Genomic DNA, 16,420 nt, shown 5'->3' with positions numbered 1-16,420 from the left:
GAGATTAAACATCAAATTTATGATAATCAAAGAGATTTTTTTTATGTTTTGAAAAATGAAAAATTGGGATCTTAGAGTCTAATTTGACTCAGATTTGAAAACAAAATACATATATGTACTCATGGGTTATGGGCTGTCGGGATCTACCTTTGGACCCGAGTTTTGACCGAGCAAGCCCGGGGTTGACCTTTGGGGAGTTGTATAAAGATCTTTGCTTTATTAATCGAAATTAATTTCTCTTATATTGTTTGATGATATAAAGTCATTTTAATGCTAGATTTGAGCCGCGCGGAAGCGAATTTTAAGGGAAAAGCTATTTTTTTGAGTGTTGATTTGGCTTAGATAAAGTAAGTATCTTTCCTAACTTTGTGGGGGGGGAACTACCCCTTAGGATTTGGGTTGATTGTTCTATTTGAATTATGTGGAAGACGTTTACACGAGGTGATGAGTGTGTACAAGGGATTATATGTGATATTTGACCGGTTTAGACTCTTAGATTACTTATAAGCACTTTATTGAAGTTACTATTTGTTCGGTCTTTCATTGTCAATATTATTCTTACATGCCTTAATTGAAGTTGTTATTACATGTTCTAGTTTTCCATTGTCAAAGTTACTCTTATATGCATTTATTTGTAGACGTTGTTACATGATATCCTCCCCATTGTTGAGTTATTTACATGCATTTAGTTGTAGTTGCTATTTCATACTATCTCTTTCATTGTTAAGCTTATGTTACGTACTTGAATTGGAAGTTGCCATTTCACAGGAATACCTTCATTATTGAGTTATTGAGGTTGTAGTTGTGAAAGCTATTAACGCATTGTGGTTGAAGTGTTGATTATTGGGACATCCTTCCTTGTTGAGTTATTTCTCATTCATTTTGTTATTATTGATATTCTTGTACACATTGTGGTTGAGTCGTGGGCTATGTGTTGTGGTAACACTGTTATTGTTGATTTACTAATGTTGTGGCATATGGGTACATGTGGTACGAGTTGATTATTGTGTTGTGATATTGATATGCATGCGGTAGTATAAGGGTGGGTATTGAAACACATGAGTTGATATAAGGTGGGATTTATGCGCATATTGCTAGTAAGGGAATTACTTGAAGCCACGTGGTAAGATAAGGGAGCTAAAACACATATAGCTACTTCAAAAAAATTATTTTCAAAATAAATGCAAGGCTCACGCGATGATATAAGGAAGATTGTGACTATGACTAGTGAAATGTGAATGTGTTATGTGGCACCTCGGTTGTGATTCTTGTTGTACTTTCCATGTGGAAAAGGCTTGTTGATGGAACATTTATTGTTATTCCTTCATTTGTTTTACTTGTAATTTGACTGTATTTGATTACTTGTTGTTCTTATCATATTCTCATTATTTGTTGTCCTTTATTGCTTTAATATCCGTTGTTAGCCTTACATCATTGTACTGTCTCGTTGGCATTTATTTCTTTGTTTTCTGTTATTAGAATATATTAATATTCTGTTCAAGTTTCTATGTCTAGTAGGTGTCATGACCTAGCCGTGTCACTACTCTACCGAGGTTAGGCTTGATACTTACCGAGTACCGTTCTGGTGTACTCATGCTACGCATCTGAACATTTTTGTGTAGATCCATGTATATTTGCTCGTGCCAGATGCTAGTTAGTCGACCCAGATATTTCAGAAACTTCAAGGTATACCTGTTTGACGTTCGTAGGCCTCGGAGTCACCTTCTACTATTGTCTTTTATACTGTTTATCTTCACATTAGACATTATTGTACTTTTGAGATTTCTAGTGCACCTCTTAGAGCTTATGGCTCAGTTCCATTTATTTTGGGAATATTGTGACTAATGTACTGTTTTAGTTTCATTATGATGGATATCAGTTTAATTTATCATCTTAGTTTTTAACTCTGATAAATTCTCAATGTATGCTAGGCTTACCTAGTCTTAGAGACTAGGTGCAATCACGACAGCCTAAGATGGAGAATTTGGGATCATGACATGTAGATATCGCAATTGCGAAGATGTTCACAAAAGAGAACCATTGATCGCAAATGCGAACAACCTCTGATATCGTGAATACAACTAAGCCTTCGCATTTGCGAAGGACCTGAACCTTTCAAAAGCAAACAAATCTTCGCAAAAGAGAATATGTCCCTTTACTCACTATTGTCGCAATAAAAACATAAGGCTCACAATTGCGAATCCCGACCACCTCACAAAAGTGGCCAAAACTTCACAAATGCGAAGCTAACTAGTCTCTACCCTGCATCGCAAATGCAAAGCTAACCAGTCCCTACCCTGCATCGCAAATGCAAGCTAGCACTCGCAAATGCAAGGCTCGTATTTGCGAACAAACACTTGCAAATGCGAGGTTTGCATCACCAACAATCCTAATTACTAGCAAATCAGTCTGGAACTCAACTAAAACTCACCTGAGCCTCTCGGGCTCCAATTCGAACATCCACACAAGTATAATAATATCATACGAACTCGCTCGTAACCTCAAATCATCAAAATAACATCTAAATTCAAAAATCAAACACCAAAACTCAAAGAATTTCATAGTTCAAACTTCAAAATTTAAACTTTCAACATTAAGCACCAAAATGGCCACGGGTCACCCGGGATCCCACCCAAATGGGTGTACAAGTCAAAAATTATCATACGAACTTATCGAAATCGTCGAAATACTAATCTAAGGTCATTTACCAAAAATATTGACCGTGGTCAATTCTAGCCATTTTCAAGATCAAAATCAAGTTTTTTTTAGAAATTCACATTAAAGCTTTCCGAAAATTAACACGGACCATGCATGCAAGTCATAACGCATCAAATAGCGCTATGAAATGTCTCGAATCATAAAATGGGGGGTTGGAACTCAAAACGACCTATCATGTTTTTATATTCTCTGCCTCTAAAATAAACGTTCGTCCTCAAACGAACATAGAAATGTACCTATAAAGCAAAAAGGTGCGAACATCTACTCCTCATGTAAGTCTCGGACTCCCAAGTAGCCTTCTCAGTCGTCTGTCCTCTCTAATGCACTTTCACATAAGGAATATTGTTAGATCTCAACTTTCGAACCTGTCCATCTAGAATAGCCACCGGTTCTTCCTCATATGTCAAATTCTCATCAAGCTGCACTATGTTGAAGTCCATAAGATGCGACCTATCTTCGTGGTACTTCCGAAGCATGGAAACATGAAATACATGATGTACCCCTTCTAGGCTAGGAGGTAATGCAACCTATAAACAATCTCCTCAGCTCTCTCCAAGACATCAAATGGACCAATAAAACTCGGGTACTTACCCTTATTCCCAAATTGCATCACACCCTTCATAGGCAAAATGTGGAGGAGAACCTTCTCCCCCTCCATGTAAGACACATCACGAACCTTCCTATCAGCATAACTCTTTTGCTTAATCCTCACCGGGCTCACAACAGCCAACCGGAGAAAGACATTGTCTCCCGTATAAGGCCTCATATGGAGAAATTTAAATATTCGACTGGTAGTTTTTGTTGTAAAAAAACTCCGCTAGAGGTAGAAACTGATTCCACTAACCCCAAAATTAATAGTGCATGCCCTTACCATATCCTTCAAAATTTGAATGGTCCGCTCGAACTTCCCGTCCGTCTAAGGGTGAAATGCAGTATTCAACTCAACTTGCATGCCCAACTCACGTTGTGAAGCTCTCCAAATGTTTGAAGTGTACTGCGTGCCACAGTCTGAAATGATAGAAATAGGCACACCATGCAGGCGAATAATCTCCTAATGTAAATCCGAGCCAACTTCTCTAAAGACTATGAAGTTATCACTAGAGTGAAATGTGCGGACTTGATCAACTGGTCCAAATGACCCAAACAACATCATACTTCGTAAAGGTCCGTGATACACATACCACAAAGTCCATAGTGATGTGCTCTCACTTTCACTCCGATATTACCAGCCTTTGAGTCAAACCACCGGGTTTCTGATGTTCATGCATCACCTGCTGAGAATTCAAACACCGAGAGACGTGTCTAACAATGTCTTTCTTCATCTTCCACCGCTAATAATGCTGCTTCAAGTCACAATACATCTTTGTGATACATGGCTGAATAGAATATCGTGAGCTATGAGCCTCTTCAAGAATCAACTCTCTCAAACCATCAATATTTAGAATACAAATCACCCTGAAGCCGCATAACATCATCATCCCCAATCACAACTTTCTTAGCACCACCCCTGCGTCGTATATTTCAACACCAACAAGTGGGGATCATCAAACTAGCGAGCCTTGGTGGGCTCCAACAAAGATGTCTGCACCACAGCACAAGCAAGAACACTCTTAGGCTTCGAAATATCAACCTCACAAACCTGTTAGCCAAAGATTGAACATGCTTTGCCAATGGTCTCTCCATTGCCGGTATAAATACCAAGCTACCCATGCTCTCCGCCCTTCCTACTCAAGGCATTGGCCACTACATTAGCTTTCCCTGGATGATACAATATGGTGATATCATAGTATTTCAATAACTCCAACAATCTCCATTGCCTCAAGTTAAGATCATTTTGCTTGAATAAATGCAGGAGACTCCGATGTTCAGTGTAGACCTCACATGTCACGCCGTATAAGTAATTCCTTCAAATCTTGAGCGCATGCACAATGGCTGCTAACTCCAAATCATGCACGGGGTAGTCCTTCTCGTGGACCTTCAACTGACGATATGGTAGGAAATCAATCTACCATCCTACATCGATATTGCGCCAAGTCCAACACGCGATGAATCACAATACACAAAGTAAGACCCCGAGCATATGTGTAACACCAACACTAAGGCTATAGTCAAGGCGGTCTTGAGCTTCTTAAATATCTCCTCACACTCGGTAAACCAAGTCAAAAGAGCGGCCTTCTAAGTCAAGTTGGTCAATGGGGATGTGATAGATGAAAACCCCTCCATGAAATGGTGATAGTAGGCCGCCAAACCCAAGAAGCTCCGAATCTCTATAGCTGAAGTAGGTCTAGACCAATTCTGAACTACCTCAATCTTCTTGGGATATACCTTGATACCATCAGAAGACACAACATTACCCAAGAAGGCAACTAGGTCCAACTGGATCTCACACTTCAAAAACTTGGAATATAGTTGATGATCCTTCAAAGTCTGAAGTACAATCTGCAGGTGCTGCTCATTCTCCTCCCTTATATAGGAGTAAACCAGGATATCATCAATGAAGACAATCACGAAGGAATCCAAATTAGGCTTGAACACTCTGTCCATCAAATCCATGAAGGCTGCTGGAGCATTACTCAAGCCAAATGATATCACAAAAGAATTCGTAATGACCATATCGAGTCCTAAAAGTTGTCTTAGGGACATCTGATGCCCTAATCTTCACTAGATGGTAGCCAGATCTCAAATCGATCTTGGAAAACACCTTGGCACCCAGAAGTTGGTCAAATAAATCATCAATCCTAGGCAAAAAATACTTGCTTTTAGTTGTAACCTTGTCAATTGCCGATAGTTAATGCACATCCTCATTGTTCTATCCTTCTTCCTAACAAACAAAGTGGTGTACCCCAAGGTGAAACACTCGGTCTAATGAATCCCTTATCAAGCAAATCCTACAACTAATCCTTCAGCTCAATTGGAGCCATATTGTATTGTGGAATATAAATAGTCTGTAACCAAATCAATGCAATAGTCAATATCCCTATCGGGTGGCATACCCAGCAAATCTACAGGAAACACCTTTGGAAACTCCCTCACAACTGGCACTAAATCCATCGAATAAACCTATGTACTAGACTCTCGGATATAAGATGAATATGCTAAACACCTCTTTTCAACCATACACCGAGCCTTCAAATATGAAACCACCCTGCTAGTGGAATGACCGAGGGTCCCTTTCCACTCTAATCTAGGCAACCATGGCATAACCAACGTCACAGTCTTGGCATGACAATCTAAGGTAGCATGATATGGGGAAAATCAATCCATACCAAGAATGGCCTCAAAATCCACCACATCCAACCACAAAAGATCAAATATATTATCAAAACTATTAATAGTAACAACACAAGACCGATACATCTGATCAACAACTAGGGAATCTCTAATCGATGTAGACATCGAAATAGGAACATCAAGAGAATTATGAGGCATACTCAAGTGCGAAGAAAAATATAAAGACACATACGAATATGTAGAACCCGAATCAAACAATACAGATGTATCTCTAAGACTGAGTGAGATAATACCTATAATAACTACATTGGATGACTCCGCCTTGAGCCTACCCAAAAATGCTTAACAACGAGGCTGAGCCCACCAACCTATCCTCAACCTCTACGATGACCTCTCACGACTGGCCTCCACCTCTCTCTACCTGCCCCCCGCCTCTTGCTGGATTAGTGGGTAGTGAAGCAACCAGTGCCGAAAACATAACACAAGTACCCTGTTGTGGCATATTGCTCTACGGCCTAGGGAAAAACCGCGCAACGTGCCTCAGATCCCTACATACATAGCAAGACCTCTGCTGACGTGGCTGCTAAACTTGGAGCTATCCCCGACGACCCGAATAACCACCATGGTAACTCTATATCAAAGGTGCACTAACATGAGCTATATGCTAGCTGCTCGGAACTAGGTGCATAATCACTATGGCTTCCTGTACCATCAGAAACCTAGAGTGCTAATTAAACCGGCTTGATAGTATGGCCTCTACAAAACTGACACATTTGCCTCTGGACGAGGCACCACTGAAACCAGCAAAATGATCGGGGCTTCTTGTTAGAGATCATTTTCCTTGCCTGGCCTCTAATGTGCTCAATCCTCCTTGCGATGTCCACTACCTGAGTAAAATAAATCTCAGTCTTGGCCTCTCTAGCCATCTGAAGTCTGAAGCCACATGTAAGACCCTCAATGAACCTCTGCATCTTCTCCCTCTCAGTAGGGATCGCGATAGTTGCATGGCAAGACAAGTCAACAAATCTAGTGTTATACTGAGTAACAGTCATGCTACCTTGCTGGAAGTACTCGAACTGGCTGCAGCTTATCTCTCTGAGTGAGGGGAATAAACTTTTCCAAGAACAATTGTGAAAACTTAACCCATATGAGAGGAGGTTATGCCGCTAGTCTGCCCAGCTCATAAACCTGCCACCACCTCTTGGCAGAACCATGCATCTGAAAGATAGTGAAATCAACTCCGTTGGACTCTACTAGTCCCAAGTTGCACAAAATCTCATGGAAACGGTCCAAGAAGTCCAGGTCATCCCCAAAAGATACACCACTAAAGTGAGGAGGGTCAACTTGGTGAACTTGTCCAACCTCTTTAGCTCATCAGCTGACATCGCGGGTCTATCCCTGGGCTGCGTAGCAACAATAGGTCAAACCACCCCAATTCGATTTGTTTCGAGATTTAGGTCTAAATCTCAAATTTACAAAATCCTAAATTTCTACCCAAAACCCTTATTTCTATTCTATGAAACCCTATATTTAATAGATAAAATCCATGAAACAGTAATGGAAATTGAACAAAAATAAATTAAAGTTACTAACCTATGAAGTTGGGAAGAAATTGCCCTCCAAAATCGATTTTATGTGGAGTCTAGGTCTCAAAAATTGAGTAAAATGAGCTAAGTCTCGAAATTCCAACCTTTTACCCAAATTGTGAACTCTTGTTCGCGAAAGAGAACCACTGATAGCAAATGCGAACAGTGTCGGAGCCCCTTTGATGTCACAAATGAGACTAAGCCTTCACATTTGCAAAGGATCAAACCCTCCCAAAAGCGAACAAAGCTCTGTGTTGTCCCTATACTCGCCAATGTCGCAATTGTAACATAAGGCTCGCAATTACAAAGCACGATCACCTCGCAAAAGTGACCAAAACTTCACAAATGCGATGTTTCCCAATCCCTACCTAACACTCGCAAATGCAAGGATCACATTTACTAACATAATCTCGCAAATGTGAGGTCCACCGCACCGACAATCCTAATTCCTAGCAAATCAGTCTGGAACTCATCCGAAACTCACCCGAGCCTCTAGGACTCCAATCCGAATATTCAAACAAGTATAATAATATCATAAGAACTCGCGCATAAGCTCAAATAATCAAAATAACATCTAAATTAAAGAATCAAACACCAAAACTCATAGAATTTCATAGTTCAAGCATAAAAAAATTAACTTTCCACATTAAGCATTGAAACGGCCTCTGGTCACCAGGACCCTAACAAAACGTGCGTAAAGTCCACAATCATCATACAAACTTATGGGAATTGTCAAAATATCGATCTAAGGTTGTTTACCAAAAATATTGACCGTGGTCAACCATCAAGTTTTCTTTAAAAATTCACATTAAAGATTTTTGTAAATTAACACAAACTATGCATGCAAGTAATAAATCATCAAATAATGCTATTAAAGGTCTCGAATCATAAAAGCGGGGGCTAGAACTCAAAATGACATATCAGGTCGTTACAACAAGTAGTATTTGAGGATTGTGCTTCAGATTCTGAGGGGGAAGAAATTGTATGCTAAGTATTCCAAGTATGAGTTTTTTTTGGATTCAATGAAATTCTTAGGCCACATAGTGTTAGTGATGGGATCAAGGTGGAACCGAAGAAGATTGAATCAGTTCAGGGTTGGCCCCGACCTACTATAGCTATAAAGATCAGGAGTTTCTTGGATTTGGCGGGCTACTATCATCGCTTTGTGGAAGGGTTCTTGTCTGCTACAACTCCATTAACTAAGTTGACTCAGTAGAGCGCTCCATTCAAATGGTCTAACGAGTGTGAAGAGAGCTTTCACAAGCTCAAGAGTGCTTTTACTACAACTCCAGTATTGGTATTGGCCTCAGGATCGGGGAGGTATACAATCTATTTTAATGTTTCACGTGTTGGCCTTAGGTGTGCATTGTTGCTGGACAGTAAGGTGATTTCCTATGTGTTACACCAGTTGAATCCCCATGAGAAGAACTATTTGGTGCATAATTTAGAGTTGGCGACTACTGTGCATGCACTTAAGATTTGGAGGCACTATTTATAGGGCGTGTCATGTGATGTTTACATGGATCATCGGAGGCTTCAACATTTGTTTAAATAGAAGGATTTGAATTTGAGGCAGCGGAGGTGGTTAGACTTATTGAAGGATTATGATATCACCTTCTTGTATCATCTAGGTAAGGCAAATGTAGTAGTCGATGCCTAGAGTAGGAAGAGGGAGAGCATGGGGAGTTTGAAATTTATTCTAGTTGTGAAGAGGCCTTTGGCTTTGGATGTTCAAGGCATGGCCAATAGATTTGTGAGATTGGATATTTTTGAGTCTAGCAGAGTTCTTGCTTGTGTTGTTGCATAGTCGTCCTTGTTTGAGCGTATCAAGGCTCGCTAGTATGATGATCTACACTTGTTGGTACTTTAAGACATGGTGCAACGAGGTGGTGCTAAGAAGGTGGTTATTGGGGATGATGACGTTATACGACTTTAGGACTAGATTTGTGTTCCTAATGTTGATGGCTGAGAGGGCTGATTTTTGAGGATCCTCACAGTTTGCGATATTCTATTCACCCAGATGCTGTGAAGATGTATTGTGATTGAAAGTAGCCTTATTAGTGGCTAAGGATTAAGAAGGACATTATTGGGCATGTTTAACGGTATTTGAATTGTTAACAAGTCAAGTATGAGCATCAGAAATTGGGTGGTTTACTTCAGAATATTGATATACTAGAGTGGAAGTGGGAATGCTTACTATGGACTTTGTGGTAGGTTAGCCATGGACTTTGAGGAAATTTGATGTCATTTGGGTCCTTGTTGATTGACTGATCAAGTCGACGCACTTTATTCCAGTTATGACTTCTTACACTTTAAAGAAGTTAGCTCATATCTATATCAGAGAGGTCGTTTGCTTGCATGGTGTGTCTGTCTCTATTATCTCATATCACACACTTAGTTTACATCACACTTTTGGAGGGTGGTTTAGAATGAGTTAGGCACACGGATGGAGCTCAGCAACTGCATTTCAACCACAGATAGATGGGCAGTCCCAACGAGCTATTCAGATCCTCAAGGATATGTTGGTGGCATACGTTATTGATTTTGGAGACCATTGGACTAGTTCCTACCATTGGCGGAGTTTTCCCACAACAACCGCTACTAGTCCAGTATTTAGATGGCTCCCTATGAGGCCTTATATGGGAGGTTGTGTAGTTCTTCGGTTGGTTGGTTTGAGCCTAGTGAGGCTAGGTTGTTGGGTGCAGACTTGGTACATGATGCTTTGGATAAGGTGAAGTTGATTAAGGAGAGGTTTGCATAGATCAGTTCAGGCAGACGAGTTATACGGACAAGAAGGTTTGTGATGTGGCATTTATGAAAGGAATGAAGGTTCTTCTTAGAGTTTTACCTATGAAGGGTGTGATGAGGTTTGGAAAGAAATGATGGTTGAGCCCAAGGTTTATTGTCCATTTGAGGTGTTAGAAAGAGTTGACGAGGCTGCTTATAGACTTGCTTTGCCTCCTGGTCTTTCAGGAGTTCATCCAGTGTTTCATGTTTCAATACTTTGAAAGTATCATGAAGATAAGTCGCATATTTTGGACTTCAAAATGATGCAGTAGGATGAGAATTTGACATATGAAGAAGAGCTAGTGGCCATTTTGGATAGGTAGGTTCGGAAGCTCAGGTCTGGGAGATTGCGTCGGTGAAGGTGCTTGGAGAGGCCAACCGAGTGAGGAGGACACTTGGGAGACCGAGTTAGATATTTAGAGTAGATATCCGCATCTTTTCAGCAGTTCAGGTACATTTCTAAACCCGCTCGAGGACGAACGTTTGTATAAAGGGCGGAGAATATAACAACCCAACCAATCATTTTGAGTATTCTTCGTTCCCCTATTTGATACTTCTCGCTGTATTTGATGTTTTATGACTTGTGGGGATGAGTGGTTTAGTATTCATGGGGTTCTGGAGTGATTTGGAATACTTAGGTTCATTTTGTAACCCTTAAGTTGTAAGAGTTAGCTAAAGTTTGACTTTTGTGTAAGCAATCTTAGATTGGTGATTGGATGGTTCCAATTGGTTTGTACGGAGAGTTTATACTTAGGTGTATGTTTGGATTTGGTTTGGGATGTTCCTAGAGGAATTTGAGCTTAATTGCCGAAAGTTCGCAATTTGAAGAATTGAAGAGTTTTTAAGTTTGATCGATAGTTGACTTTGATGATATCAGACTCCGATTGTTATTCTAGAACTTGGAATAGGTTCATTTTTTTTATGGAACTTGTGTGCAAAGTTTGGTTATGAGAGGTAAGTGTTTATGCATGAATCAGATGCTTGGTTGGAAGTTTAGAAGTTCTTGAACTTAAAAGAAGATCGACTTGTGATTTGATCTTTGATTCATTTATGTAGTCATGTCGTATGTATTTTAAAGCTTTGGATAGGTCTGGGTAGTGTCTATGGACTTGTTGGTATGATAGGGATCTCGGGTGACTCGGGTGAGTTTCGGACGAATCGGAGCATGATTGGAGTTGGTAGATTTTGCTGGTGCCTCGTGTGCTTCACTGTCACGAGCCGAAATTTCCACCTTCGGGGCCGTGATGGCACCTAACATTTTACTTTTTAGGCAAGCCAACGTTAGAGGATCTTTAAGCTAAATTTTAATCAATTCAATTAAATAAAACCAATTATACTGAAGAGAAACTAAAATGGAATACAAATGACATAAAACCAATAATATCTAAGTCTAACCCGGATCTGGAGTCACAAGTTCACGAGCTTCTAGAATCTCTGCAAAATAGGGTTTTAAATAAATATAACTTCCATGAATGAAAAGAACAGTAAATAGGGGAAATGGAAGGGGACTTCAAGGTCTGCGGACACCAGCATATCTACCTCGAGTCTCCGAATGCCAATCCGAGCGGATACGCCTCACGGACAGCTGGGACCGGTACCAAAATCTACATAAGAAGTGCAGAGTGTAGTATGAGTACAACCGACCCAATGTACTCCGTAAGTGTCGAGCCTAACCTCGACGAGGTAGTGACGAGGCTAGGACAAGACATCCACGTAAATAAACTTGTACAGACGGAAATATACGTACAAAAATAACAACAAATAAAGAATTAACAAGTACTAGTGCGAGGGTACATGCGAAAGGGGTACAAGATATGGTAACTACAACAGGGAATAATAACAAGAATCAGTCAATAAACCTTTAATCAACAAAATGAACAAGCATAATGAATAAAACTGCACGGCATCACCCTTCGTGCTTTTACTCTCAGCCTCACCATGAAACAGTAATAAGGGCACGACATCACCCTTTGTGTTTTTACTCTCAATCTCACCATAAAATGATAAATACGGCATGGCATCACCCTTCGTGCTTTTACTCTCAATTTCATCATGAACAATAGATACGACACGACATCACCCTTCGTGCATTAACTCTCAAATATGGCACGACATCACCCTTCGTGCATTAACACTCACATACGACACGACATCACACTTCGTGCATTAAACACACTCCCTTACCATGTAACAATGAACATATAACAATAGGGAGACAGAATAAGCAATTACAATGACTCTATAATGTCAAATATTGAGTCATTCCCCTATACTCTGTCTCCAAACCACTCGTATCTAACCAAAATTGACTCAATAATGTCAAATTTTGCTAAAGGAATCAATTATAATGCATAAATTCAGGATTTCCACACTGTTGCCCAAAAAGTCAAAAATTGCCCCCGGGCCCGCTTGGTCAAAACCTGAGGTTCAGACCAAAATCCATTTTACCATTCACCCCCGAGTCCGATTATGTAATTAGTTTCGGAATCCGACCTCAATTTGAGGTCTAAATCCCTAATTTGCAAAAACTTTCAATTCTTCCTAAATCCCTAGTTTTCTACCATGGAAGAACAAAGATTAGGGCTAGAAATTAATGGGTGATGTTACAAATGGAAGAAAATGAGTTAAAGTGTACAAACCTATGAATTGGTGTTGAGTTTTCCCTTCAAAATCGCCTCTAGGCCGAGCTCTAATGAAGAGTTTATGAAAAATGGAAGAAATCCCGTTTTGGGACTGTTTTAAATCATTAGCGTCAGGTGTTCATTGCGTTCGCGAGAAACCTGACACGTTCGCGAAGAGCATGTCCTAACTGGCTTACGCGATTGTGTGTAACTCCACGCATTCGTGAGATTGGGCTCGCGTTCGCGTTCGCGTAGAGTAACCTCAAGTCCTCAACTCCCCTGCCCAGCCTATCTAACGCTACGCGTTCGGGTGTGACTGGTCGCGTTCGCGTAGAGCAGCCCCCCCAATGCTCCGCGTTCGCGACCAAGGTTTCTCGTTCGCGTAAAACAAAATCTCCCCGAGCCCATTTTACCCTTCGCAATCGCGGGAGTATATTTGCTACCGCGAATAAGGAAACACCAAAAACCAGGAGAAGTGAAAAACCAACAAACTTTCTAAGTTCAAAAGGTTCGTAGGCTATCCGAAACTCACCGAGCCCTCGAGTTTGCAAACCAAATATGCACACAAGTCCATAAACCTGATACGAACTCGCTCGCACTATCAAAATACCAAAATAACGCCTAGAACTACTAATCGATCACAAAATCAAATGAAAATTTCAAGAAAATTTTAAAATTTGAATTTTAACAACCAGACGTTCGAATCACGTCATATCACTTACGTTTTGCACCAAATTTTGCAGACAATTCATAAATATCGTAATGGACCTATACCAAGTTCCGAAACAAAAATCCGGACCCGGTATCAACAATGTCAAACATCAGTCCAATTTATAAATTCTTTAAACCTTTAATTTTCAACAAATTGCGATATCTCAAGCTAGGAACCTTTGAATTTGATTCCGGACATACGCCCAAGTCCCAAATCATGATACGGACCCACCAGGACCATCAAAACATGGATTCAGGTTCGTTTGCTAAAAATGTTGACCGAAGTCAACTCAAATAGATTTTTAAGGCAAAATTTCATATTTTATCAATTTTTAACATAAAAGCCTTCCAAAAAAAATACCCGGACTGCACACGCAAATCGAGGAATGCTTAATTGAGTTATCGGAGGCTTCGAAATATATATTTAAGGTTTAAAACTCTAGATGGCCTATCGGGTCATCACATTCTCCACCTCTAAAATAACCGTTCGTCATTGAACGGACATAGAAAAGTACCTGGATTAGTGAAAAGGTGTGGATATCTACTCCGCATGTCCGAATCGGACTCCCAAGTAGTTGCCTCGCCTGCCTGACCTCTCCACTTCACTCTATTTTAAGGATAACTCTTAGACCTCAACTGTCGAACCTGCCGGGCTAGAATAGCTACCGACTCCTCCTCATAAGTCAAATCCTTGTCCATTGGACTAAGATGAAGTCTAACATATGGGACAGATCTCCGTGATGATTCCGAAGCATAAATACTTGTAATAATGGATGGATTGCTGATAAACTAGGTGGCAATGCGAGCGTGTAAGCCACCTCACCCACTCTCTCCAGAATCTCAAAGGGTCCGACGTACCTAGGGCTCAACTTGCCCTTTTTTTCCGAACCTCATCACACCCTTCATGGGTGAAACCCAAAGCAATACTCTCTCTCCGACCATGAATGCAACATCACGAACTCTACAGTTGGCATAACTCTTCTGTCTAGACTGAGCTGTGCGAAGTCGATCCTGAATAATCTTGACCTTATCCAAGGAATCCTGTACCAAATATATACCCAACAATTTAGCCTCTCCCGGCTCGAACGATCCAACTGGCGATTGACACCGCCTCCCATATAATGACTCATGGGGAGCCATCTAAATGCTCGACTGGTAGCTGTTGTTATAGGCAAACTTCTCAAGTGGCAAGAACTAATCCCAAGAACTGATCCCAAGAACCCCCAAAATCTATAACGCAAGCGCAAAACATATCCTCCAATATCTGAATAATGCGCTCGGACTGTCCGTCCGTGTGAGGATGAAATACTGTGCTTAGCTCAACTTGCGTGCCCAACTCACGTTGTACCACTCTTAAGAAGTGTGAGGTGAACTGCGTACCTCCATCTGAAATGATAGACACGGGCACACCATGAAGACTGACGATCTCACAGATGTAAATCTTAGCCAACCGCTCTGACGAATAGGTAACCGCCACAGGAATGAAATCCGCTGACTTGGTCAGCCTGTTCACAATAACCCATACTGCATCAAACTTCCTCTAAGTTCAACAACAAAATCCATAGTGATACACTTCCACTTCCACTCAGGAATCTCTAACTTCTCCGTACCGATCCTTCAAACTCTACTAAGCTTGCTCGTGATTCGTGAGACCTAAGTAACCTAGGGCTCTGATACTAACATGTCACGACCCGGAATTTCCACCTTCGGGGCCGTGATGGTGCCTAACATTTCACTTGCTAGGCAAGCCAACATTAAAGGATCTTTAAGCCATTTTTAATCAATTCAATTAAGTAAAACCAATTAAGCCGAAGGGAAACTAAAACGGAATACAAATGACATAAAACCAATAATATCTAAGTACAACGCATATCTGGAGTCACAAGTTCACGAGCTTCTAGAATCTCTACAAAAGAGGGTTTGAAATAAATACAACTGTCTCGAATGAAAAGAACAGTAAATAGGGGAAATGGAAGAGGACTTAAAGGTTTGCGGACGCTAGCAGATCTACCTCGAGTCTCCGAATGCCAATCCGAGCTGATACGCCTCACGGACAGCTGGGACCAATACTAAAATCTGCACAAGAAGTGAAGAGTGTAGTATGAGTATAACCGACCCAATGTACTCCATAAGTGTCGAGCCTAACCTCGACGAGGTAGTAAGTAGGCTATGACAGGACACCCACGTAAATAAACATGTACAGACGGAAATATACATACAAAAATAACAACAAATACATAATTAAAAAGTACTAGTGGGATGGGACATGCGAAAGGGGTACAAGATACGGTAACTACAACAGGAAATAATAACAAGAATCAGTAAATAAATCTTCAATCAACAAAATGAACACGCATAATGAATAAAACTGCACAACATCACCCTTCGTGCTTTTACTCTCAGCCTCACCATGAAACAGTAATAAGGGCACGACATCACCCTTCGTGATTTTACTCTCAATCTCACCATAAAATGATAAATACGACACGACATCACCCTTCGTGCTTTTACTCTCAATTTCATCATGAACAATAGATACGGCACGACATCACCTTTCTTGCATTAACTTTCAAATATGGCACGACATCACCCTTCATGCATTAACACTCATATACGGCACGACATCACCCTTCGTGCATTAACACTCTCCCTTACCATGTAACAATGAACATATAACAACAAGGAGATAGAATAATCAAGATCAAGTCTTATGTCAACAATAGTTCCACTATACCAATCTCTATTTCAGAAACAATGGTCAATTAT

Source organism: Nicotiana tabacum, chromosome 17, assembly GCF_000715075.1.
Source record: "Nicotiana tabacum cultivar K326 chromosome 17, ASM71507v2, whole genome shotgun sequence".
NCBI lineage: Eukaryota > Viridiplantae > Streptophyta > Magnoliopsida > Solanales > Solanaceae > Nicotiana > Nicotiana tabacum.
Note: the sequence above shows the minus strand (reverse complement) of the source record.